This window comes from Oryctolagus cuniculus, chromosome 9 (genome assembly GCF_964237555.1).
Source record: "Oryctolagus cuniculus chromosome 9, mOryCun1.1, whole genome shotgun sequence".
Taxonomy (NCBI): Eukaryota; Metazoa; Chordata; class Mammalia; order Lagomorpha; family Leporidae; genus Oryctolagus; species Oryctolagus cuniculus.
In genome coordinates this window covers 39,526,359-39,551,793 of record NC_091440.1, presented here as the reverse complement: position 1 = coordinate 39,551,793, position 25,435 = coordinate 39,526,359, and the positions used below count along the sequence as shown (strand labels likewise).

General features: G+C 46.6%; 1 long non-coding RNA gene across 11 annotated transcripts in view; it reads left to right on the top strand.

Moving 5' to 3' along the window:
- The window catches only part of LOC127492117 (uncharacterized), an 82,313-nt gene that overhangs the window by 23,899 nt on the left and 32,979 nt on the right, over window positions 1–25,435 (top strand). For 4 of the 11 annotated variants that reach the window (XR_011378631.1, XR_011378628.1, XR_011378625.1 and 1 more), the window contains 3 exons: window positions 5,242–5,757; window positions 12,150–12,227; window positions 13,825–23,697. This is a non-coding gene — a long non-coding RNA (uncharacterized lncRNA). Of the gene's footprint in view, window positions 1–5,241; window positions 5,758–7,001; window positions 8,280–12,149; window positions 12,228–13,824; window positions 23,698–25,435 lie in introns of all 11 variants that reach the window. The other 7 variants (XR_011378634.1, XR_007921174.2, XR_011378630.1 and 4 more) reach the window with 7 other exon arrangements.

Sequence of the window (25,435 nt, the reverse complement as noted above, 5' to 3'; positions counted from 1 at the left end):
CTCTCTCTCTTCCTGTCTCTCTCTCCCCCCCACCCCTTTGTAACTCTGCCTTTCAAATAAATAAATAAATCTTTAAAAAAAAGGAAAAGAAAAAATAAGAGTAAGAACCTAAAAAGTCTCAGTGGGGTGACTCCATCAACTGAGTGCCGTGGATCTTGCTGGACAGAGGCTGTAAATCCGGCTTCGCCTTCTAGATGCTATTGCTTTGTTTGACCCAGAGTCATCGCAGCGCTGTTCTGCAAGTGAGGGGCTGGGGAGGGAAACTGGCAAGGAGGCTGACTTGGGAGTCACTGCGGGTGTGAAGTGGCTTTCTCCGGATGGATGGGTCTCTGGACTGTGCAAGCACATGTCACAGTCACATCTGTTAGCGGCTTGTATGATGCTTCGCTTAGTTTGTTTCTCAAGGGCCTGTATAAGTAGGGAAAGAGTTTGTGAGCCTTTGTGCTGTTCCTCTGTTATTTTGCATCTCACTAAGTAGTTCTTTGAAAACCACCTGCTGGAGTGAGCCTCAGGAATTCGGGGTGGGGGTGGGGTGGGGAGGAGCGCTGGCCTTGGTGACTGGCACTGGAGAGTGGCTCGCTCTGCTTCACCGATGGGATGGTCCAGACAGGAGCTGAGCAGGGAACAGAGGGAAAGCATTGTCTACCTTCTCACTTTTTGGGCCCAGTCTTCAATTTGGCATCAGCATTTTGTTTGATCTAAATTGTCAGTATTTATAAATAAATAAATTTGCAGATGTCTACATAATATACACACAGACATTTTTGTTCTATTTTTTCTTCCATCCCCAGCTTTATTGCAACATATCTGACACATACAAATTGTATTTATTTAAGGTGTACAAGTGATGTTTTGATATATGTGTACATTATGAAATGTTTACCACAATCAAGCTGATTGATGTATCCATTATTTCAGATACTTGTCTCTTCTTTTTTTTTTGTGGTGACAACACATAAGATCAACTCTCTTTGCAAATTGCAAATATACAACAGAGTGTTATTAACAATAGTCATGATGGATGTCCAGAATGTATTCATCCTACACAGCTGAACCTATATTTAAATGTAAACAGTCTTCAGAACTTGTAAGCCAAATATACGTCATGTTTTGATTATAGGATCTTGTCAGTCGCCCACATCTTGGTTCTGGTTGTATAAGCAGTAAGAGTCAGCACTTACTTCACACAAATTCTGCCCTGTGTTTGTGCAGCTTTGTATATTTTGAAGTGTTTCAGGATACCCATACTTTGCATTCATGGTTCTCTCAAAAACACTCTGAAGTACCTTTGGAATCATTCTCATTCTCATTCTCATTCTCATTCTCATTCTCATTCTCATTCTCATTCTCATTCGTGAATGAAGAGCAATTTAGGCCACGTTTGTATTTCTGGGAAGTGGCAAAGGCAGCGTCAGAATTTTGAACTCCACTTTTCCCATGAAAAGTAGAGAAACCTGTGGCAGCCTGGATTGGACCCTGGAACAGAGAAACAAAGCTGACATTAGTTTAAAAACTGGTAGCATTGTAATAAAATACGGAATTTCGAGGTTAGCTTTGGTTTAAACGAAGGTACACGGTCATGAATCTACAAACAGAGGGCCACTATGAACAATCTACTTCAGGTTGGGTTCTGAAGGAAGTGGAAGTAAGAATTTTAAGGTGCTGATTCAGTGGTCTGAGAACTACAGGGGGCGTTCAGGAAGAATGTCACCCACAAACATAAGGTTAGAACCGACGGAAGAGGGGGCGCTAGCGCCCTCCTCTTGCCTGTGGGTCTGCTGTCTTCTCAAAGCTTCCGGTCCCTTGAGATTTCCTCGCTCGGTGAAGCACCCCACAACTTGCTCAGTCGGAAGCCAGGAACTGGTCCCTCCCTCCCAGCGCTCTAGCCAATCAGTTTCCAGCTGCAGCGGCCTCCACCTGCGTTTCTTTATATCTAGTGTAGGTCGCGGGCAACTGCGGCGCTTTCCTACAAGTCTTTCAGCTGGTCTCACCTCTACCTGTCTCGTCCTCCTTCTTCCTGTTCTCTCGGATCATTCCCTCTCCCAGCCCTTTTCTTTCTTTTATTGTAATTTTTTTTTAAAAGTAGAGAAAAATCCGAGAGAAGACAAAAACAAGCAACTGTATTCTAATCATCCCTGATTGACCACTGTTGGTATGTTATTTATTTGCTGTCGTTTTTTTCCTTTGAAGACAAATCACTCTTTCGTTGTTGAAAAGCAAAATGATCAACATTCCTATACAATATTCAAACAAGAAAAAGCACTACAAATATGGGTTTAGAAACCACCTCTACTCTCGTATTGAAGAAGTTATCCCCATGGAATTGATGTGCAAAGTCCTGGTTGTCTAAGTCACAGAGTGAGCTCTCTGAATGAACACTCTGCCATTGTCATTTCCATACTGAAATTACTTTAATGTTCTAATCGAATCACGCTAAAATCATCAGGCAAACCCAGTCCCAGAGACAGTCTCTAACACCAGCTGACCACTGCTCTTACGTGAAGAACAGCACAAGACTGGAAAGTTGTCTCTTCCAAGCGGAGCCTAAGAGGACATGAGAACTGAAATATAATGTGCTACCCTGGACGGGATCCTGGAGCAGAAAAGGACATTTGTGGAAAAACTGGGGAAATCTGAATACAATGTGGAATTTAGTGAGCAGAAATGAACCATTGTTGGTTTCTTACTTTTGACAAAAGCAACATGGCCACGGAAGATGTTAACATTCGGGAAAATTGGTGGAAGGATGTAGGGAACTCTGTCCTATCATTGAAATTTTTCTGTACATATAAAATTATTTCACAGCATCAAGGTAAATGTGTACAAATTATACATAACAGATGACTTATAATACATATATAATTATATGTGAGTAGCTGTAGGATACTTCAAAAAGTTCATGGAAAATGAATTAAAAGCCGAATTTATTTTGGTGCAAAGAATTTTGAAATGCATGCATAGTTTTTTTTTTTTTTTTTTTTTTTTTGATAGGCAGAGTGGACAGTGAGAGAGAGAGAGAGAGAAAGGTCTTCCTTTGCCGTTGGTTCACCCTCCAATGGCCACCGCGGCCGGCGCGCTGCGGCCGGCGCACCGCGCTGATCCGATGGCAGGAGCCAGGAGCCAGGTGCTTTTCCTGGTCTCCCATGGGGTGCAGGGCCCAAGCACTGGGGCCATCCTCCACTGCACTCCCTGGCCATAGCAGAGAGCTGGCCTGGAAGAGGGGCAACTGGGACAGAATCCGGCGCCCCGACCGGGACTAGAACCCGGTGTGCCGGCGCCGCTAGGCAGAGGATTAGCCTAGTGAGCCGCGGCGCCGGCGCATGCATAGTTTTTTTAAAAAAATAATTTTCAGCCGGCCCCTCAGCTCATGGAACTTACTAGCATAGCTTCCCCACTTTTGTCTCCCTCTGCTGCATTCTCCATTCAACAGCTACTATGATCTCTTAAAAGAATCAACTTAATCTTGTGCTTCTTAAAACTTTCAATGGGTTCTCTTTGTTCTTAGAATAAAATCCAAAAAGTCAGGGCTGGCGCTGTGGCACAGAAGGTTAAGTTCCAGTCCTGCCTGCTCTGCTTCTGATCCAGCTATTTTCTATGGCCTGGGAAAGCAACAGAGGATGGCCTAGGCCCTTGGGCCCCTGCACCCACATAGGAGACCTGGAAGAAGCTCCTGGCTTTGGTCTGGCCCAATCCCGGGCATTGCAGCCATTTGGGGGAGTGAACCAGTGGATGGAGGCTCTCTCTGTGTAATTGTTTCAAAATAAATAAATAAATAAATATATTTTTAAAAAAAACAAAAAGCCCTGCAGCCTCATTGCTCCAAGGAGCTCTGGGACAGCATTTCTGTAGCAGACATGAGGCTGGGGTGCAGTGATCAGAGAAGGCATTCTCTCTTCCAGCTGCCTGCTCTTGTCCCATTTTCTTCACTGGTTATGTCCTACTAATGCTCCATCTTGCCAGTCTAGAAGAATTTTCCGTGATCTGTCAACACTCTCATCCTGCTCCCCAACTTCCATTACCAGTTTCTGTCCAGTATGAGTACAGAGATTGCTGTCTCTTCCTGGTTAAGAGCCAGTCTGCCCGGGTTTGACTAGAACTCCTTTACCAGCTGTGTGACCATGGACAAGTGGCTTGGCCTCTCTGTGTCTGTTTTCTCATCAGTGGTGAGGGAGTCTAATTAGTACAGTGTTTAGAACATCTCCTGGCAACAAGTAGGGTTCAGAAATAGCAGTAGCTAGGCTATAATCTGTTCTGTGCCTGCATAACCCTGGACATAAATACAATGAATGTATTATGTTGGCACCACTGGGTCTCCGGTGTCTAACACAAATATTTGTTGAATAACTATAATTTCCTTTGTCTGGAATGCAATTCCAGTCTTTTTTTTTAATTCCTTTCTTTCTTTTCTTCTTCTTCTTTTTTTTTTTTTTAAAGAAATAACAGTATATATATATATATATTTTTTTTTTTTTGACAGGCAGAGTGGACAGTGAGAGAGAGAGAGAGACAGAGAGAAAGGTCTTCCTTTACTGTTGGTTCACCCTCCAAATGGCCGCCAGGGCCAGCGCACTGTGGCCGGCGCTGTGCCGATCTGAAGCCAGGAGCCAGGTGCTTCCTCCTGGTCTCCCATGCAGGTGCAGGGCCCAAGCACTTGGGCCATCCTCCACTGCCTTCCCGGGCCACAGTAGAGAGCTGGCCTGGAAGAGGGGCAACTGGGACAGAATCCGGAGCCCCAACTGGGACTAGAACCTGGGGTGCTGGTGCCGCAGGCGGAGGATTAGCCTAGTGAGCTACGGCGCCGGCAACAGTATATCTCTTTTAAAAATTATTTTATTTATTTGAAAGGCAGAGTTGCAGAGAGAGGTTGAGGGAGAGAGAGAGAGAGAGAGAGAGATCTTCCATCTACCAGTTCACTCCCCAAGTCACCAGGCTGAAGCCAGGAGCCAGGAGCTTTCTCCGGGTCTCCCTTGTGGGTGCAGGGGCTCAAGGACTTGGGCCATCCTCTGCTGCTTTCCCAGGTACATTAGCAGGGAGCTGGATCAGAAGTGGAGCAGCCAGGAATCGAACCGGTGCCCATATGGGATGCTGGTGCTGCAGACTGGGGCTATTAACTTGTTGTGCCACAATGCTGGCCCCAGCAACAGTGTATCTCGATTAAGGTAAAATGGCATTCAGAATGGATCGCACAGGAAGCCCAACTGTATGCTAACCCTGTCTCTCTCTTCCCTTTTTTCCTCACAGAAAATCCATGTCAGATCCTTGTACCAACCTTGGTACAGGTTCTCTCATTGGACAGTAAGCTCTATTAGCTCAACAGGGGACTGAACACAAATGCACACTAGAGAAGATGAGAGCAAGAAAGAACCTCGGCGCTTGCTCCACCTCCTTCCCAACGGATGAAGATGATACCTAGTCGGTTTCAAAATGGAAGGTCACATGTTTTTTTACATTTCAGAGATATTAAAAAATCAACTCAGAGTGCAGTAGATTGTGAGCAGAGAGAATTTCTTTTTTTAAATATTTTTTAGTCTGCAAATGACAGCTCATCTTGGATCAGAGTGGGCAACTCAGCTGCAGTCTCTCCCAGCTGTGGCACAGTCCCCATGTCCTACAGGGAAGAGCTTCATTGGATGGGTCTGGACTACTGGGACGCCCCACGTGTGACTTCTCCTGGCCGTGGGGGTGGTTTCGAAGCGATTTCCTTCCATTTTGGTTTTCACTCAACAATAGTGAAGAAGGTTCCAGGCATATGACCAGGTAAAGCCAAAACAATTCAGAACCATGTTAATGTAGCAGCTACTTCTAAAAGAGAATATAAAAATTCAGACAAAACAACAAATAAACTAAACAACCACGTTTTTCAAAGCCCCAATATAGTCACAGAAGATTAAAATAAGAGCCAAATTCACTGATTTGTTAGTACTGTGAATTTTATTTATATGAAAGGCAGAAAGAGAGAGAGACAGAGGGGTTCCCATCTGCTGGTTCACTTCTCAAATGCCAGAGAGCTGAGAGCTTAATCCAGATCTCCCACGTGGGAGGCAGGGACCTAAGTGCTCGATCCATAAATTCACTGCCTCCCAGAGGATGTACATTAGCAGGAAGGAGGACCCAGCAGTGAGGCAGCACTGTGATAACTTATATGGGCATTCCAAGATATGTCTTAATCACCGTGCCAAATAGCTACGGAACTTGTGTTTTATACTTAAGTCACTTTTGTAAATAAGACTGTATTTGAGGACATTTTAAAACATTTAATACAGAGGCCGGCGCTGCGGCTCACTAGGCTAATCCTCCACCTAGCGGCGCCGGCACACCGGGTTCTAGTCCCGGTTGGGACGCCGGATTCTGTCCCGGTTGCCCCTCTTCCAGGCCAGCTCTCTGCTGTGGCCAGGGAGTGCAGTGGAGGATGGCCCAGGTGCTTGAGCCCTGCACCCCATGGGAGACCAGGAAAAGCACCTGGCTCCTGGCTCCTGCCATCGGATCAGCACGGTGCGCCGGCCGCAGCGCACCGACCGCGGCGGCCATTGGAGGGTGAACCAACGGCAAAGGAAGACCTTTCTCTCTCTCTCTCTCTCACTGTCCACTCTGCCTGTCAAAAAATAAAAAAAAAACAACAACAAAAAAAAACATTTAATACAGAAACTTTTGTACTTGAAATGTATCTGGGGTGGGCGTTTGGTGGAGCTGCAAAGATGCCGCTAGAGACTTCTGCACCCTATAATCAGAGTACCTGGCTGAGCCCTGGCTCTGCTTCCAGTTCCAGCTTCCTGTTAAACTGCCCTGGGAGGCAGCAGGTGATGGCCAGCTGTTTGGGCCGCTGCCACCTATATAAGAGACTTGGATGGAGTTCCAGGCTCTTGGCTTAGGCCTGACCCAGCCCTGGCTGCTGCAGGCTTTTGGGAGGGATTAATCAGTAGAGAGAAGATCTCTCCTCTTTATTTCTCTGCCTTTCTAAATAATAAGTAAATTAAAAATTACAAAACATGTTCCTCCTACAGGAACCAGATATTCAGGACTGCAACCTTCGTCTTTATTTTTCCCGCTGGCTTCATGGCGGAACCAACAACCCATTGACCTTGGTGAAATGCAGATTTTCAGAGTGTGCAGCCGTGTTTCCATCACGAGTGTGGTACAACACTGCACGTGCACCCGTGTGTTTGGGTGGTGAGCCTGCGATTGAGAGGCGGCCTGCGTTTAGTGGAAGGAGAGTGAGGTGTCACCATTGTCATGTTGTCTGTAGCAGGCAACCTCACCACAGCAGTAGAAGACTTTCTTCAAAGATGAAACCAGCTTAGAGGCCGGCACTGTGGCGCAGCGGGTTAACGCCCTGGCCTGAAGAGCCGGCATCTCATATGGGCGCCGGTTTGAGACTCGGCTACTCCACTTCCAGTCCAGCTCTCTGCTATGGCCTGGGAAAGCAGTAGTAGATGGCCCAAGTCCTTGGAACCCTGCACCTACGTGGGAGACCTGGAAGAAGCTCCTGGCTCCTGGCTTTGGATTGGCTCAGCTCTGGCCTTAGTGGCCAACTGGGGAGTGAACCATTGGATGGAAGACCTCTCTCTCTCTCTCTGCTTCTCCTCTCTCTGTGTAACTCTGACTTTCAAATAAATAAATAAATCTTTTAAAAAAAGATGAAGCCAGCTTAATGATAAAAGATGGCTACCCTGAGGTTTGAAAAGAGTCTTCAGGAAGAGAGTCTGAGAAATTAAAATCTGCAAGTTCCAGCTCTCCCAGCAGGACAAGCGCAGGGCCATATTGAGGCTTTTTTTTTTTTTTTTGGATTTTTTATTTTATTTATTTATTTTTTTGACAGGCAGAGTGGACAGTGAGAGAGACAGAGAGAAAGGTCTTCCTTTGCCGTTGGTTCACCCTCCAATGGCCGCCGCGGCCGGCGCACCGCGCTGATCCGAAGCCAGCAGCCAGGTGCTTTTCCTGGTCTCCCATGGGGTGCAGGGCCCAAGTACTTGGGCCATCCTCCACTGCACTCCCTGGCCACAGCAGAGAGCTGGCCTGGAAGAGGGGCAACCGGGACAGAATCTGGCGCCCCGACCGGGACTAGAACCTGGTGTGCTGGCGCTGCAAGGCGAAGGATTAGCCTAGTGAGCCGCGGCACTGGCCCATATTGACGCTTAATTTCCTTCTAAAGACTTTACATGAGAATTCAGAGTCACAGAGATTTCGACCAGACTGCAAGCCCTGCAGGCAGGCTCCTCAGCAGCAGATGTAAAAAGAGTGGATTGGACAAGATGATGGAGTCAAGTTGGCTAATTCTTCAGGTATTACAGTTTCTTTCATTTTTCAGTCAGTTTGGGGGATTAATTATAAAAGCAAAGAAAATAAGATTTACATGCTAGAATCTTTTTTTTTTTTTTTTTTTTGACAGGCAGAGTTAGACAGTGAGAGAGAGAGAGAGAGAGACAGAGAGAAAGGTCTTCCTTCCATTGGTTCACCCTCAAGTGGCCGCTACGGCCGGCGCATTGCGGCCAGCACATTGCGGCCAGCACACTGCGCAGATCTGAGACCAGGAGCCAGGAGCTTCCTCTGGGTCTCCCACGTGGGTGCAGGGGCCCAAGGACTTGGGACATCCTCCACTGCTTTCCCAGGCCACAGCAGAGAGCTGGACTGGAAGTGGAGCAGCCAGGTTTTGAACCCGTGCCTATATGGGATGCCGGAACTTCAGGCCAGGGCCTTAACCTACTGCGCCACAGCACCGGCCTCACATCCTAGATGTCTTTCCAGGGGACTTACACACAGCTAAGTGAAGACTGGGAAGCAAGATAAGGGCTGGAGCTCCTACAGCTTATTCAAAATGTGCTTGTCTTTTGGTTTTAAAAATTAAAACCAGAGACGGAGAAAAAGAGAGGGGTAAGAGAGGGGTAAGAGAGGGGGAGAGTGAGGCTGAGCTTCCATTTGTGGGTTTATCCACAGGTGCTTGCAGTGGTGGCACTGGACCAGGCTGAGGCTGGGAGCTGGGAACCCAGTCTAGGTCTCCCATGTGTGTGACAGGGACCTAACTACTTGAGCCATCAGGGGTGCATCCTAGGGTGTGTGTGGATAGAGAATTGGAGTCAGGAGTGGAGCCAGGCCTCAAAACTAGGTACTCTGACGTGGGATGTGGGAGTCTTAACTGCTAGGCCATACTCCTGTCCCTGTGTTCATTTTCTTACAGATTTCTCATTTAAAAAAAAAGCTCCTAAGTTAAGTTTTGTGTAGTAAAATGTAATTAATAAGCATATGCTTCTGAGCATGACATGGATCCATGTGATAAATCATCAGCTGTCACTCTGGAATTTTGGTCATATGATACATTGAAAAGTTGATGCAGCTTTTGTTTTGATAAACAGAGCCCCAGTTGTCTGTGTTATTGGGAACTATTGGAAGAAAAATGTAGTGGAGAAAACCCATAAATCTAGAAAAAGCAACAAACCATCTGCATTTTTTTTTAAAAGATTTATTTATTTATTTGAAAGGCAGAGTTACAGAGGCAGAGAGAAAGATAGAGAGAGAGAGAGAGGTCTTCCATCTGCTGGTTCACTCCCCAGATGGCCACAACAGCTAGAGCTGAGCCAATCCGAAGCCAGGAGCCAGGAGCTTCTTCTGGGTCTCCCACGTGGGTGCAGGGGCCCAAGGACTTGGGCCATCTACTACTGCTTTCCTAGGCCATAGCAGAGAGCTGGATGGGAAGTCCATTCACAGTTTTGATTCTGATACACCAATGGAAGATTAAGAGAGTAGCCATATTACCTAGTGGTAGCCATGGAAACTCAAAATGTGCTTTGTGGGGTGGGCTTTTTCTTGATGCCTAGGACACTGGTTAGGATGCCTGCAGCCTATAGCTGAGTGCCTGCATTCAAGTCTATGCTTCTGATTCTGGCTTCCTGCCAGTGTGTACTGTGGAAGGCAAATGGTGATGACTCAAGTACTTCAGTCTCTGCCACCCATGTGGGAGGCAATTCCAGGGTCCTGGCTTCGAACCAGTCCAGCCCTGGCTGTTGGGGGGCATTTGAGAGGTGGACTAACAGATGGAAAATTTTTCTGTGTCTATCTCTGACTTTCAAATGATAAATGAATGAAAATTAATAAAACAAAAGAAAAACAAATCTGCTTGTGACCCCACAGAAATACTTGCACGAATGCCCAAGGATATAAAAATAAAGACATTTGTTTCTATGTTGCTTATAATAACAAAAATTTGCAAGCATCTCAATTATCTATCAGGACATTAATATGGTATGTGATTTACATCTGTACGGTTACATAGGTGCAACCATAGTATAGACATTAAAATGCCTAACATCTACTATTTGTTAATGAATTGAAAAGACTACTTACTAGTTAAGATGCTAGAGTTAAAGAAGAGGGAACAGGACACTCAAGCTAAGGGTTCTCCTGGAGTTGGTAAGTGGAAAAGGCAAAAAGGAATACATAAGATAATTTCAAGTAGCTGTTTTATCAAGAAACAGAACTGAGTGACAAGGGCATAGAGAGTGACTTAGTCAAGGAAGGCCCAGGATGTGGACTGGGGCTGGGTGACAGGCTGCCCTGGGGACTAAAGTTCTAGGCACACGAAAGCGCATGCAAGCGCTCTCAGGCGGACTGAGTTTGCTGTGCTCCTGCAGAGAGAGAGCCTGTGCAGTTGGCCAACCCCTGATGCACGAGAAGTCCTCAGAAGAGACATCAAGGAGGACTTTGCAGGCCATAGTGAGGACTTTGCATTAATTCTGCATGCAAGGGAGGGACGCCAATGGAGAGATCCAAGCAGGACAGTAACATGATCTAATCATTGCTATAAAAATCAGGCTGGCAATATATGCTGTCCAGGGCTGCCTGGAGGCAGGGGCAGTCATCAGGTGAGAACTTGGACTCTTACCTGAAAGGTGATGGTAACTTGGGCCACGATGCAGGCTGTGGCAATGGCGATAAGTGGATTTACCAGCATTAGAAAATATATATATTTGTTTTTGTTACATTTGAAAGGCACACACACACCCACACCCACACACACACACCTACACACACACACACAGAGAGAGAGAGAGAGAGAGAGAGAGAGAGAGAGAGGGACAGGCAAAGAGAGATGCTCCATCCACTGATTTTCTCCTCAAATGCCTGAAATAGCCAGGATTGGGCCAAGCTGGGTCAGAAGCCTGGGACTGGATCCAGGCCTCCCATGTGAATAACAAGGACCCGGGTATTTGAGACGCCACCTGCTGCCTCCCAGGCTGCGCGTTAGCAGAACTGTGGAAATGGCAGCAGAGCTGAGGCTGGGGCGCAGGCACGCAGGTAGGGCATTCAGGCGTTCTCAGTGATGACTTCATCACTGTGCCAAACGCTTGCCCCTGGGTTCTCTCTCACAGAATGATATTGGTTAGACCTTAAGCTTCAAGTTCCTTGACTTGAAATTGAATTTGGGTTCTTGGGGCTGGTGCTGTGGCATAGCGGGTAAAGCCACCACCTGCAGTGCCGGCATCCCATATGGGCACTGATTCGAGTCTCGGCTGCTCCTCTTCTGATCCAGCTCTCTGCTGTGGCCTGGGATAGCAGTAGAAGATGGCCCAAGTCCTTGGGCCCCTGCACCCACACAGGAGACCCGGAGGAAGCTCCTGGCTTCGAATCGGCACAGCTCCAGCTGTTGCAGCTAACTGGGGAGTGAACCAGCAGATGGAAGACTCTGTCTCTCTCTCTCTCTGCCTCTCCTTCTCTCTCTGTGTAACTCTGACCTTAAATAAACTAAATCTTTTTTAAAAAATTTGGGGCCAGCGCCTCGACTCACTAGGCTAATCCTCCACCTATGGCTCCAGCATCCCGGGTTCTAGTCCCGGTTGGGGCGCCGGGTTCTGTCCCGGTTGCCCCTCTTCCAGGCCAGCTCTCTGCTGTGGTCTGGGAGTGCAGTGGAGGATGGCCCAAGTGCTTGGGCCCTGCACCCGCATGGGAGACCAGGAGGAAGCTCCTGGCTCCTGGCTTTGGATTGGCACAGCGCCGGCCGTGACGGCCATTTGGGGGTGAACCAACGGAAGGAAGACCTTTCTCTCTGTCTCTCACTGTCTAACTCTGCCTATCAAAAAAAAAATTGGGGTTCTTAGACCCAAACACTTCATTTTCCTCCTTCGAGTATGGACAGGAGTAATGTTGGCTGTCTCTTTTAGCAGGGGTGTTGTTAAGATTAAACAAGATAAAACCAGTGACAGCATTTGGCAACTGTGAACACGCTGTGCAAATCCAAGGTATTTCTACGGTTAATTCAGAGAGATTGCAGTTGCAAAGTATGGTGGGGGGGTAGGCTCCCTCCTCCCGCAGTCATGTTGACAACATCAGTGAAATCTTCTCAATTTCAGTTTTCAGTTTCAGTAGGCAAAATGCATCTGGTAACACCAGTCAAAGCATAGCATGAAGTGTAATGGGGGGGGGGGCAGGGAGGGCCAACTAATTAACAATCACAAAATAACAGGCAAATGAGCTGCTAAACAAGTGATACAGAAAGCGAAGTATTTTCTGACGCCTCTCTGGCACAGGGGAATGATTTCGTGAAGCCAGGATTCTCCCAGGGGTTAAACTCTTCCTGTTTATCAGGGAGCATCTCTGGGGCTACTTGCAATGGCAGGCCTTGGGAGAAAGTGCCAGAAGTCTTGGCTTTTAGTAACCTCTACGTTTCTGAATTGAGACATGGGAAATGGCTAGAACCTTCAAGGAATGTAATTCATTCCTTTCACACTTCAAGAACCACAACTGCAGGGAAGGAATGAGAGCGCCAGTCTTAGGCAAAATTGTTGTGATCAGAAACATATGGTGTGAAATATGGGTGTGAATGGAGACATCCTGTCAATTCACTTCTTGCATTTTTTGATTGCCTTCAAGCAGTGCATTTTAACGGAGGTCCAACTCATGTTTTGAAACTAGCGTTGGGAAGGATTTGAAGAATTTTAAAACATTCCGCACATCTGCCCGCCTTGCCCCCTCCCCCACCTGTTTTTGATGGGGAGCATAAGGTCGGAAGGCGCTTTTCCAGGAAGGGCCAGATGGATAGAAGGGCAGAGAAGGCCTGTATGGTCAATAATGATTTATTAATCCTGAAGCCACACTACAGCATGGCTATTTCTTCTGTTAAAGTCTGATTGACGTCAATGACTTTGAACATGCATACTGATTGCCTTTGAGTTCAATCTTATCTTGGTTTCATCATACCACTCAGCACCTCCCTTTACCTTCAAACAATGGCCCCAGCAAGCCGGTGCTGAGCATGCCCTAGGCTTACTTTCTTAGGGGAAAATTGGGCATTACCTCACTTCCTGAAAACGTGTCCAACAGAAACAGAGCACTTCTCTCTATGAAAAGCAGACAGCAATGTTAACATTTACCAATTTGGTTGGTGATTTGCTCAATTCCAGGACCATAGAATATTTGTAGTAGGGCTAAGTGTGTACCCGGGTATTTTAAGGGAGTCTTTCTTGCTCTTGTACGTATTTTTAGCAAGTGAGAAATAGCGATCTTCCATAGAAAACAGATGTGAGGTTTGCACAAAATTAACACAATTTGGCCTTTGCTAGGCAAAATGGAAGTAGTGAGTGATGCAATATTTCAACTGGAAGATATTTTATAGGACATTAACATAGCGAGTTAGAAGAATGTTCTTTGCAAGCAAAAATATTGGTTCATTAAAAAAAAGCTTGTTGAAATAGAATTGTCCGTAAGTTATTATTGCTATGCCCACGAAAATATTTTCTGTTTAAATTCATAACAAACATTCTAAGGCAGAGAAATGTCTTTTCTATGTCCCATTTAACAATATAATAACCTTGCTTTCAAAATCTCATTTTATTCCAGCTGGAAGACATAGGATTTTGTTATACAAAACAACGACTTCATCTCTACCAAGACTTATTATGGGAATATGTGGTTGTAAGTTTGTCTGGAGGATATAAGGCACAGTCCTTGCCTAGTTTGGACTATGTGCCATGCAGGTAAAGCCTCATTTCAGGGGGATTATGTAGAAGCTATTTCAATAAAGTTATCAGCATAGTTGGTTTCGTAAGACATTTGTAGCTTTCGATAGAATTGTGTTCTTTTCCATCATTCTGCAATGAGATCCCAAATAATTTTATTAATAAGCAATCCATCCCATGCTTAGTAAAAATATGGAAGAAGGATGTGCGGTCAAATTGTGGGCATGTTATTTAAAGTCTGTTTATATATTTTTATTTGTTTGAAAGGCAGAGAGACAGACAAAGGTTCACTCCCCAGTTCAATCCCCACTCTCCAGTGGTTCACTCCCCAAATGGCCACAATGGCTGGAGCTGGCCAGACCAAAGCCAGAAGCTCTGGGGATCCCACATAGGTAACAGAGACTCAACCACTTGAGGCATTAATGGTCTGCTGCCCACTAACCCCAGCCTCCGACCGCACCAACGGATGCATAGTAGCAGGAATGCTATATCAAAAGCAGAGTAGTTGGGATACGGGTGTCCCCGGCAGCAGCTTAACCGGCTGTACCACGATCCCTGCCCAGGCGTGTGCTTTGGGGTGCAGACACTGAAGTTTGAATGTATGACCTTCACAAGGTCACCTGACAGGCGATTCCGTGAAGAGGATGCCCAAGACTATGCAGCTATGACCACACAAATACACTCCTGCCCTGTGAGCTTCCTCCCTGTAGGGCTTGGAGATGCTCCTTCCTCTGACTGAAGCTCACCCTGCTCCTTCCTCTGTCTTCCTCATACAAAACCCTCTTGTCTTGGCATCCCTTCCTCTGAGACGTGATCCGAGCACCTCATCCCTCCAGCTCCTGCTGACTGCGGCGGGCTCTCTATTTGGAACTTCCGTTATGCCTTCAGCTTCTTCATTTGTGTTTCTTCACGGGAAATTTATTGCTGTGTATATCCTTCAAACAAGGACAAGGATCTGGCTGTCATGCCACTACTCTCTACCTAGTTCCTAGCACACGACCTAGGGAATAGCATGAATTCAACTAACAGGTCTCTATTTTGTATAGAATTAATCATGATCCTATTGTCACGAGGCCTTTAGATACTAACTTAGCACTTGTTCAATTGAAAATGGATAGTTGAAAGAAGGAAGAAAAAAAATAACTTCTCAGTTCCCTAATTATATTCCCTTAACTTTTACTTTGTGGATATATTTGCTAAAGATTCTGGTTGTTAGCAATCACTTTATTTAATAAGAATTGCAACTTCCCATCTAACTGAGAAGTTCAAAGAGTGAACTTGGCTTGGAGAACAAATGGATCCAGGAGTTCACATGGTGCATTTACAAGTCCGTCTTTCTTTCTGCTGTTTTCTCACTGTTTTCTTTTGCGTTGACTTCATTCCCCAGGCAGAATTTCCCCATCTAGGGGCACAGTTAGCCACAGGCAGCTTACCTTGTTTGCACAGAGCAGCATCAATGAAAAGAGAGAGCTATTCTCCTCTGAATTCCATAAGCAGCTCTGGAGGCCTGGTTAGCCTTGTTGAGCGTCAAGTCCAGTTGATAGCCAGGGTGGTTAAAACTTCAGCTAACTGGAGGAGTGCTTTCACTGGGTCCTGGTGAGGGAGGCTTCCCACAATAAAGAGGAGTTTGTTACCAGAAAAATAGGGAAGGAGAACATGTTCTGGGCAGACCAAGGCCTTCACTGTCATGGCTCTGTGCCAGGTAAACACCGGGTGTTGTGGGAAGTCATCGCCATTGGTTCGGATTAGACAACTGGATTTTTCCTGACCAGTACAGCCCAGTATTTTTAGCAATGCGTGGAAGCTGGCAGGAGAATGCTTTACACATTTGCTTCTGTCAGGCACTGACTCATTCTCTAACATATTTGTATAAAGGTTTAGAGATACAAGAAGGAGGAGGGCACACAGCAGTAGAGGCCCTGGTGGAAGGTAGGTTCTATTTTGTGTGGGGTGGGGTAAGGAAAGTAGACAAAGACCAAGCAGGGAAGCAAATATGATCATTAAAAGTGGTAAAAAATGCTCTGGGGGAAATCAACTTGGGGGAGTTATCATCTCCTTCATCTTAGTATCTATTTTTTTTTTTAAGATTTATTGATTTTATTTGAAAGGCAGAATTGCAGAGAACCATCCTCTGGTTCACTCCCCAAATGGCTGTAACAGCTTGAGCTAGGCCAGGCCAAAGCTGGGAGCCAGGAGCTTCTTCTGAGTCTCCCACATGGGTGCAGGGGCCCAAGCACTTGGGCCATCTTCTGCTGCTTTCCCAGGTGCATTAGCAGGGAGCTGGATCAGAAGTGGAGCAGCCAGGAATAGAACCAGTGCCCATATGGGAGGCTGGCGCTGCAGGTGGTGGCTTAACCTGCTACACCACAGTGCTGGCCCCAGTGTCAATTTTTTCTTTAAAAAAGATTTATTTATTTATTTATTTTAAAGTCAGAGTTACACAGAGAGAGAAGGAGAGGCAGAGAAAGAGAGAGGTCTTCCATCCGCTGGTTCACTCCCCAAATGGCCACAATGTGGGGAGCAGCGCCGATCCAAAGCCAGGAGCCAGGAGATTCTTCCAGGTTTCTCACATGGGTGCAGGAGCCCAAGAACTTGGGCCATCTTCTACTGCTTTCCCAGGCCATAGCAGAGAGATGGATCAGAAGTGGAGCTGCTGGGACTCGAACCGGGGTCCACATGGGATGCTGGCACTGCAGGCAGCAGCTTTACCCGCTACACCACAGCGCCGTCCCTCCTAGTGTCATTTTAAATTAAGTCTATCTTGTTCATCCTATTTAAAATTATAGCCCATTCCATACTGCCTATCTCATTTCCTTTTCCTCCTTTTAAAAATAAAGTTTATGTTTTTATTTATTTAAAAGGCGAGGCGGGGCATAGAAGGAGAGAGAGAGATCTTTCACTTGCTGGTTCACTCCCCAATGGTCACAGTAGCCAGGCCTGGGTTGAAGCCAGGAGTCAGGAACTGAATCCTGATATCTCACATCGTGGCAAGGGCCCACGTACCTGCATCATCTAAGGCTGTCTTCCCAGGCACAGTAGCTGGAAGTTCCATCAGAAGCAGAGCAGCCAGGACTTGAACCAGTGATCCACAATATGGGATGCTGGTGTCACTAAGAGTGGCTTAAGCCCCTGTATCATAACGCCAGCTGTTCTCCTCTTCTTCTTCTTCTTCTTTTTTTCCCTAGCTCCTCTGATCTTCTGACATGCTCTATAATTTACTCATATTTTACCCACAAAGCTTGCATATTTGTTATCTGCCATCCTCCTTGTCGCTCCCCCTCTTTGTGGAGGAACGACACTGAATCCTGCCTAGGCTTCATATCCGAGTCACGGCACCATTATGTCGCTCCCCCTCTTCGTGGAGGAACGACACTAAGCCCTGCCTAGGCTTCATATCCGAGTCACGGCACCATTATGTCGCTCCCCGTCTTCATGGAGGAACGACACAGGACCCTGCGCTGTTCTTTCGTCTGCTCGGCCCTCCCCGGGTTTGCTGCTGGTTCTTCCCGGGTTGGCTACTGTCCCTTCCACCTCCGTGGAAGGGCGGTTCCCCCTGGCCACATTCCCCACTTCCGCAGGGGAGCGGCACACCGCCGGCCGGCTCTCTCGGGGGCTGCTCAGGTGTTCCTTCAGATGTTCCTGGTGCATGCTGTCTTTCTCCTCCTTTATAGTCCTCCTCCGCCAATCCCAACTCTGCTACCCACACGCCAAGTACGCTGCCCTCCTCCAATCAGGAGCAGGTCCTACAGTTTATTGGTTGAACTGGAGGCAGCTGCGTAGAAGCTGTTTCCCTTCTCAGCGCCATATTGTGGGAGAGCAGATGCATAGAATAAGTCTTAATTCCAGTAACTTAGTCTAGTCCGGGTTGCTCCCCACACTCCTCTATAAGAATGTGAACCCCACAAGGTGAGAGATTTTATTCCCCCCTGTTTCACTCACTGATATATCTTCCAGGATTTCGGAGACACTCGATACATACTTACTGAGTGAATAGTGAGGTGATAGAAATGTGCCTTAGACACGAAGGGCAGTGAAACCTTCCTTGAGATTATGCGACATGAATAGAGGAGGGATCTTTGAGCCGAAATGAAAGATAGATGCTTCAGTTAGAAACAGAAGCAGAGGGGCGAGCGTTTGGCCTAGAGGTTAAGATGCTGTTGGAATACCTGCATCCCCTGTCAGAGCGCCTGGGTTTGAGTCCTGGTTTCACGCCTGATTCCCGCTTCCTGGGAGGTAGCAGGTGATGGCTCAAGTGACTGGATCCCTGCCATTCTTGTGGGAGGCCTGGATTAGATTTCTGGCTCTCAAATGGTCCACCTCTGGCCATTGTGGACATTTGAGGAGTGAACCAGCAAATGGGGACTCTATCTGTTTCCATCTCTTAAGTATATATATAGATTTTTCACAAGCATATAGAAGGAAAGAACTTGGAGAACTCAAGAAACAAGACAAAGATTGGTGCATAGAGGAGTGAGTGGCATCAATAAAGTTGGAATAAATGTGTAGGAGTTGGATCACCCATGGCTCTGTAGGTTGTGTAAGGAGTTCAGATTCTTACTGTAGTTTGATGGAAAACATTTAGTTGTTCTGAATTGAGGAAGCACAGGATCTGAATGCATTTTTCTCTAGTGTTAATTTTTAAAAAAATTTTTAAAAAGATTTATTTTTTTTTATTTATTTGAAAGAGTTACAGAGAGAGGAGGAGAGACAGCAAAAGAGAGATCTTCCATCCACTGATTCACTCCCCAAATGGCCACAACTGCTGGGGCTGAGGCAGGAGTCAGGAGCTTCTTCCAGGTCTCCCATGTGGGTGCAGGGGCCCAGGGACTTGGGTCATCTTCTACTGCTTTCCCAGGTGCATCAGTAGGCAGCTAGATCAAAAATAGAGCAGGCAGGTCTTGAACCAGCACCCATTTGGGATGCCAGAATCATATCATAGGTGGAGATTTAACCTGCTAAGCCACAATGCTGGCCCCTCTCTAATGTTTCCTGAATCAGTCTAGAGTTTTCTTGTCTAAGCCACCTTCACTTCTCCCCTCAATTACATTGAATGGGCTTTTTCTCTTCCATCTTCCCCAATCCTCCCCTACTGGTCATTCATCACTGAGACCCAGAATGCTTCCCTGTTGTCCCTCAGACAAAGACCAAGTCCTCCTGAGGCCACAAGGGAGGCCCTGACTGTCTGCCTCTCCCATTCTCTGTGGCCACAATGCCCTGCAGCCTTGGTGTGTTTGCTCGAACACAACAGATTGCCTCCCAGGCTCCTCTCCTGCCCCCTGCACCTGCTCCCTGCCGCCTCTCACTCCCGGCTTCTTCAAGCACCCCTTCCTCAGGGAGCACTTCCTTGCTCACTCACCGAACCACTATTCTGGTCCTGCTTTCACCACGTGTGAAGCTTTTCTTCGATAACATTGTGGAGGTACTTGACTAGTTACCTTTTTAATGCATTCATCCTCCTACACTCTCATTCCCATGAAAGCCAGGCCTGTGTCTATGAGATCCGCCACCCAGCACTGTACCTGCTTGTTGGTGCTGACTTCTTAGTGACAGATGGACAGAGTACATTAAATAGAAGAGCTAAAGCAAAAGTCAGTTAGATGGACATCTGAGTTAATTCACTATTCATTTATAGACTTTTTCTGTCGCACCCCTGCTATCCTGTTCATTCTATTTCCTTGCCTGTAGCATCTTCTTTTCCATTACACCGTGCCTTTTCTGCTTCAGCCTGGTCCAGCTGTCTTTGTTCACCCACTTTTGTTTTACAGTGATAATGCCATCTCCTTTGTCAGGACCACGTCTGCTTACACATGGTGACAGTGCTGTTGTTACAGCTTCCTCCTGCCTTGGGAGCAGTGGCCCTCTTGGAAACAAGTGGTCAAGTTAATGAAGTCTTTCAGCAGATGTGTGATTATGTGACCCCTCTTCCAGAATAGATGGCTAGCTTTACCACGGTAAGGAAAGTGATTCCTCCTGGGCTTCTAGGGCTTGGGTAAGTCTCTCTGCACCCCTGCCATCAGGGGCAAAACCTGGTCAGCTGTGAGCCTAGTGCTCCTCACTGCAATGGTTCAGGCAGAGGTAGTGCCTGTCAATGAGAGACCTGGAAAAACCCAGGCTCTGAGGCAGAAGGTCAGGGTTATTATTTTTCAAGGAGAAAAGTCAAAATCATTTTAGTAAGACAAATTCTCATGAAAACCAAGTTGGAAAGGGCTTTAACTTCAGCAGCTAAGGTAGATGGGCACTGATGCCTGCTCCTTTTGTCCAGAATTTGCAAGCTCCCTTAGACAGAGTCAATAGGAGTCCATTGGCACCCAGCAGAAGTGAAGGAATTGGCCACTCCGAACAGGACCAGGACTGTGGAGAGGGGTGGCAGGTCCTCCAGCAGGGGCTGCGAGAGCGGATGGAGAAGACTGTCGGGAGATACAGAGGTCAGGAAACAAGAAGTTAGCCTTGCTTAGGGGTCAGGTTGCTTCCGTGTGGCCCAGCCACGGGCTTCACAATCACTCAGCCCGTGGGAGCCCATAGTGCAGTTTCACGTGTTTCGCCCTTAACCACCGAGCACGGGTAAAGAGGAAACCTGTGTGGTGAGAAGGGCCAGCCCCGACTTCTAACAAAGAGCTTTTTAATGAAGCTGTAAACCGGGTGAATCATAGCCCCCAGCTTCTCTTTTCGTCTCCTGTGTGATGTCAGTCCTCCTGTTTGTCTCTGAGCTCATCTGATCATGTTTAACTAGTTGTCCAAATTAACCCAACTCCTCAGACATTCCAAGTGAGTTTTTGTGAACACTTAATATTTCATTTCAGATTTCCACGCTGGATACGTGTGTGTCACCACTAACAATGCAGCCGACTGTTTGAGCCCTGGCGATGGTGTCTGTTCGGGAACAGACTTGTGACCCGTGGGTGCCCTGGAGATCAGTGGGCGACTCTTCTGTCTCAGTGGTTTCTCTACTGTTTTGCTTAAAGTTTTTAAAACAAAACCTTGTCTGTGGGAGGGTGATTATAGCAAGGAACCCTTGAAATCATTGAATGTTTCAACTGAACTGTTTTGGCTGTTGGATCTGAAAAAAGTGAAGGAATGACATTGGCATTTGGTGTTTGGAAGAAAACATAGACTAGAACTATTACCAATAAAAGGTCTGGTCCAGTTTTTTTAAGCTATCAATTAATTTCCTACTCATTCATAGCCTTGGAATGAATAGGTGACATTTCACAGTATCCATAATAGAAGTGACATTTTGTCATCCAAAAGTTTTGCATAGCTTCATTCTATATTTCTGCACATGTTAAAACTTAGTTTGTGGTAAAATGGAGTATTTCCTCCTGTATTCTCTGATATGATGGCAGTAGACTAAAAAGTGAAATTTTGGGTTTTATTACAATAGAGCACGAAGGACGATGACTAACTCTCCTTATTTGGAGAGCAGGAAGTGGTCTAGAATTGAGATCCAAAAACATCAAATCTGTTTGATGTTACTAGTAGTGACCTGCCTTGATGTGGCTTCTTCAGATGCAACTAGAGCTAAACATTGTGACATCAGAAAGTAGTGGGAGCGCTTGAGCAGCATTAGTCAGAACCTGCTACCTGCAGGCCCAGGATCTGAGGTTCCTGTTCCCAGGAGAACCGCCTGGCCTCACACAGGGCCTCTGTAACGCTCAGTGTTTGCAGCAAACCGACACAAAGGTGGCCGGAGAAGGCTGGACATTTGGGAAAGTACCATTTTGAGTATTCTTTCCTTTAAAAAATTATTTTACTTTTATTTGAAAGAGAGAGAGAGAGAGAGAGAGAGAGAGAGAGATCTTCTATTCTCTGATTCACCCCCCAAATACTTGCAATGGCTGGAACTAGACCAGGCTGAAGCCAGGACCTGGGAACTCAATACAGTCTCCCACATAGGTGGGAAAGACCAAACTACTCGAGTCATCGTCAGCTACCTCCCAGAATGTGTGTCAGCCAGAAATGGAGTCAGGAGGGGAGGCAATGCTCCAGTCCAGGGACTCCAGCATGGGATGTGGGCATCTCAAGCACTCTTCCTTCTTCTTCTTCTTCTTCTTCTTCTTCTTCTTCTTCTTCTTCTTCTTTTTAAGATTCATTCATGTATTTATTTGAAAGGCAGAATGACAGAGAGAGAGAGAGAGAGGGAGAGAGCGAGCACGACCTTCCACCTGCTGCTCCAAATGACCACAACAGCCAGGTCTGGGTCAGTTCAGAGCTGTAATCCAAGAACACCATCTGGGTCTCCCACATGGGTGGCAGGGGCCCAAGCAACTGGGCCTTCTTCCAGTGCCTTCTCAGATGTATTAGCAGGAAGCTGGATCAGAAATAGAGTAGCCAGGCCTCAGACGGGAACTGATACGGGATGCTGGGTCACGAGTGCTGGCTTAACCCACTGTGCACAACGCCAAAGCCAGAGGGTTCTTTCTGAGCCATTACATGCCTTTGCTTGAGCTCTGTAGCCTCTTCACTAATCTAACAGTGTTTCTGTTCTGTCAACTCCTTGAGTGAATAAGAGAAAAGCAATTTTTGGTTCACTGACATCTGCATCAGGACTACGTAATGTTTGTTAAAGATGCCCAAGTCCTGTGCTCTATACTGACCAGGCAAATCTCAGTTTTAGACACTGCATTAAACGGAGATAAACAGGTGCTGGCACTGTGACATAGCAGGTAAAGCTGCCACCTGCAGTGCCGGCATCCCATATGGGTGCCAGTTTGAGTCCTGGCTGCTCCACTTCTGATCCAGCTCTCTGCTGTGGCCTGGGAAAGCAGTGGAGGATGGCCCAGGTGCTTGGGTACCTGTTCCACATGGGAGACCTGGAAGAAGCTCCTGGCTCCCAGCTTTGGATTGGCTCAGCTCCGGCCACTGCAGCTGTTTGAGGAGTGAACCAGCGGATAGAAGATCTCTTTCTCTCTCTCCCTTTCTACCTCTCTCTTTGCAACTCTGCCTTTCAAATAAATAAATAAGTAAATAAGTAAATCTTTTTTTAAATGGAGATAAACAACAACAACAACAACAAGCCCCTAATTAGTGGGGACCACTAATCTCTAGTTTCAGAACTGTAGCCTCATACGTTATGAATGCTTTTGCTGACATTCACGTATTACCTGAATTAGCTTGAATGAAAATGGGAGCTGATGACGTCAAACACTCTCAGTATGTGTTTCTGTTTAAAGAATTGGTTAAAAAGAATATGACAATTCCAGTTAAAAGAAAAATATCCTTTATTTTCGCCTCCCGTGTACAAGAGCAGAATATTCCAGACCAGTGGTTCTCAAACTCAGCAGTGCATTAGAGTCACCCAGAAGTTTGGCACGAATACAGACTTCTGGGCCTCACCCCTGGAGTTTGATTCAGTAGGTCTGGGGTGAGCCCTAGACGTCACATTGCTTACAATGTCCCATAGGTTTCGGTGTACCCACAGGTTTTTTGTCAGGGCTGCCCTGACAAAATACCACCGACTGGACATCTTAATTCATGAAATTTTCCCGTCTCACACTTTTAGAGGATGGAAGTTCAAGATCGAGGTGGAGTGAGGATCGGTTTCTTGGAGGCCTGCCTTGGTCTTGCAGGTGGCTGCCTTTTCATATGTTCATCTCCATGGGCACCCATCGTTCTGTGCATCTCTTCCGTGTCCAGATGTCTACTGCTGAGAAGAACACCCGCCAGCTTGCATGGGGGCCCACCCTCATCTCTCCTAACGCATCATCTCTTTTTAAGGCCCCCACTCCAAGTGCAGTCACCTTCTGAGGGTTTGGAGGTTAGTGCTTCAAGATATGAATTTTGAGGGGACAACATAGAATGCTGAGGCAAGACCCACACTTTGATAACACTGCTGTGGACTGAACAATCCAGGCAGGGAACTGTCTTGTTAGCATTCGCGTTTCAGTCTTCTTAGATAATTTATGACCTTCAATTCTTCCTGCCACCTTTCCCGTGATGGTCCCTGCTACTTCTCCACTAGAATTATTATCCTTTGCAGATATGTTTACAGTCTTCAGCCAACTTCTCTCTGTGCTCAGTGACTAAGTGTGTGTCAGACGGGAACCTTGGTGTCTTGCCAGCAGCTCACGCTCAATTCATTCAGACAAGAGCTGATCTTGGCCATTACAGCTTTGCTGTTCCTCCTGTAACCCCGATTCTGTTTCTGACATGACCACTAACCAGACATTTAGATGGGCCTATGCGGCCATATTTCCTATTATCCTTTTTTTCTGCTTGCTGTGTCTTGTCATCAAATGAGCTGTATCTACTCTTTTCAAAATTTTATTTGAAGAAGAGAGAGAGAGAGAAAGAAATCTCCTGGTTCACTCAGCAGCTGCCTGCAGCAGCTGGGACAGGGCCAGTTTGAAGTCAGGAGCTGGGAACTCAACCCAGGCCTCTCACATAGTTGGCAGGGACCCAAGTACTTGAGCCATCACCCGCTGCCTCCCGGGGTGTGCGACAGTAGGGCGCTGGAATTGGGAGCCAAGCTAAGACTCAAACCCAGACACTCAGAAATGGGTCGCGGGTGTCGCAGGCTGTGACCTGACAGCCGTGCAAATGCTCTCCCCGGCAAGTACGTTGTGATTCTCTGTCCTGTCTCCTTTCCATTTCTCATGCATCCATCTTTGCTTAGATCCCATTAATCCTTCCTAGCATTTTGCAAAAGCCTTCCAGCCATAACGCGTTCTTTCAATCTCTCCTTCCTTTAATGAAGACTGTCTATTGCTGCTGGAGTAATCCTTTGAAAGCTTTCTTCTAATTAAAAAGTTCAAGGGTTTGCCCACTGCCTGTTCAATAGGCAACACACTTAGCTAGACAGAACCTCATGGTTTGGTTACCAAAAGGAGCGAGTTAGTAAACTCTCATTCTCTGCCAGTCTGCTTGCCTGCTCTGCTAACTCCCAAATACTCACGTACATCTCTACTCTCATTCCCAGGACCCCTCACCCTTCCCCAATGAGGTCACCCTAAAATGCAATGCAGTTTCAATCTCTAGCTCAAGGTTGAGATTTCTGTGTGTTGTATAGTTGCCTGTCTAAGATCTTTGGCAGGGAAAAAAAATGATCTGTCCATCACAACCAGTATTCAATTGTGGAGTAGGAACACAGTGATTACAATGTAATACCCATATGAAAAAGGGAAAAATCAGGGGGCTGGCACTGTGGCACAGTGGGTTAAGCCACTGCCTGTAATGCCTGCATCCTTTATGGGCACTTGTTCGAGACCAAGCTGCTCTACTTCTGATCTGTCTCCCTGCTAATGGGCCTGGGAAAGCAGTGGAAGAGGCCCAAGTGTTTGGGCTCCTGCCATCCATGTCAGAGATCTGTATAGAGTTTCAGGCTCCTTGCTTCAGCTTCACCCAATCCTGGCCGTTGCAGATTCCAGCCATCTGGGGAGCGAACCAGTGGATGGAAGATTGATCCCTCTCTCTCCCTCTCTCTCCTTCTCTCTTTGTAACTCTTTCAAATAAATAAAATAAATCCTTTAAATAAAAATAAGAAAAGGGGAAAATCA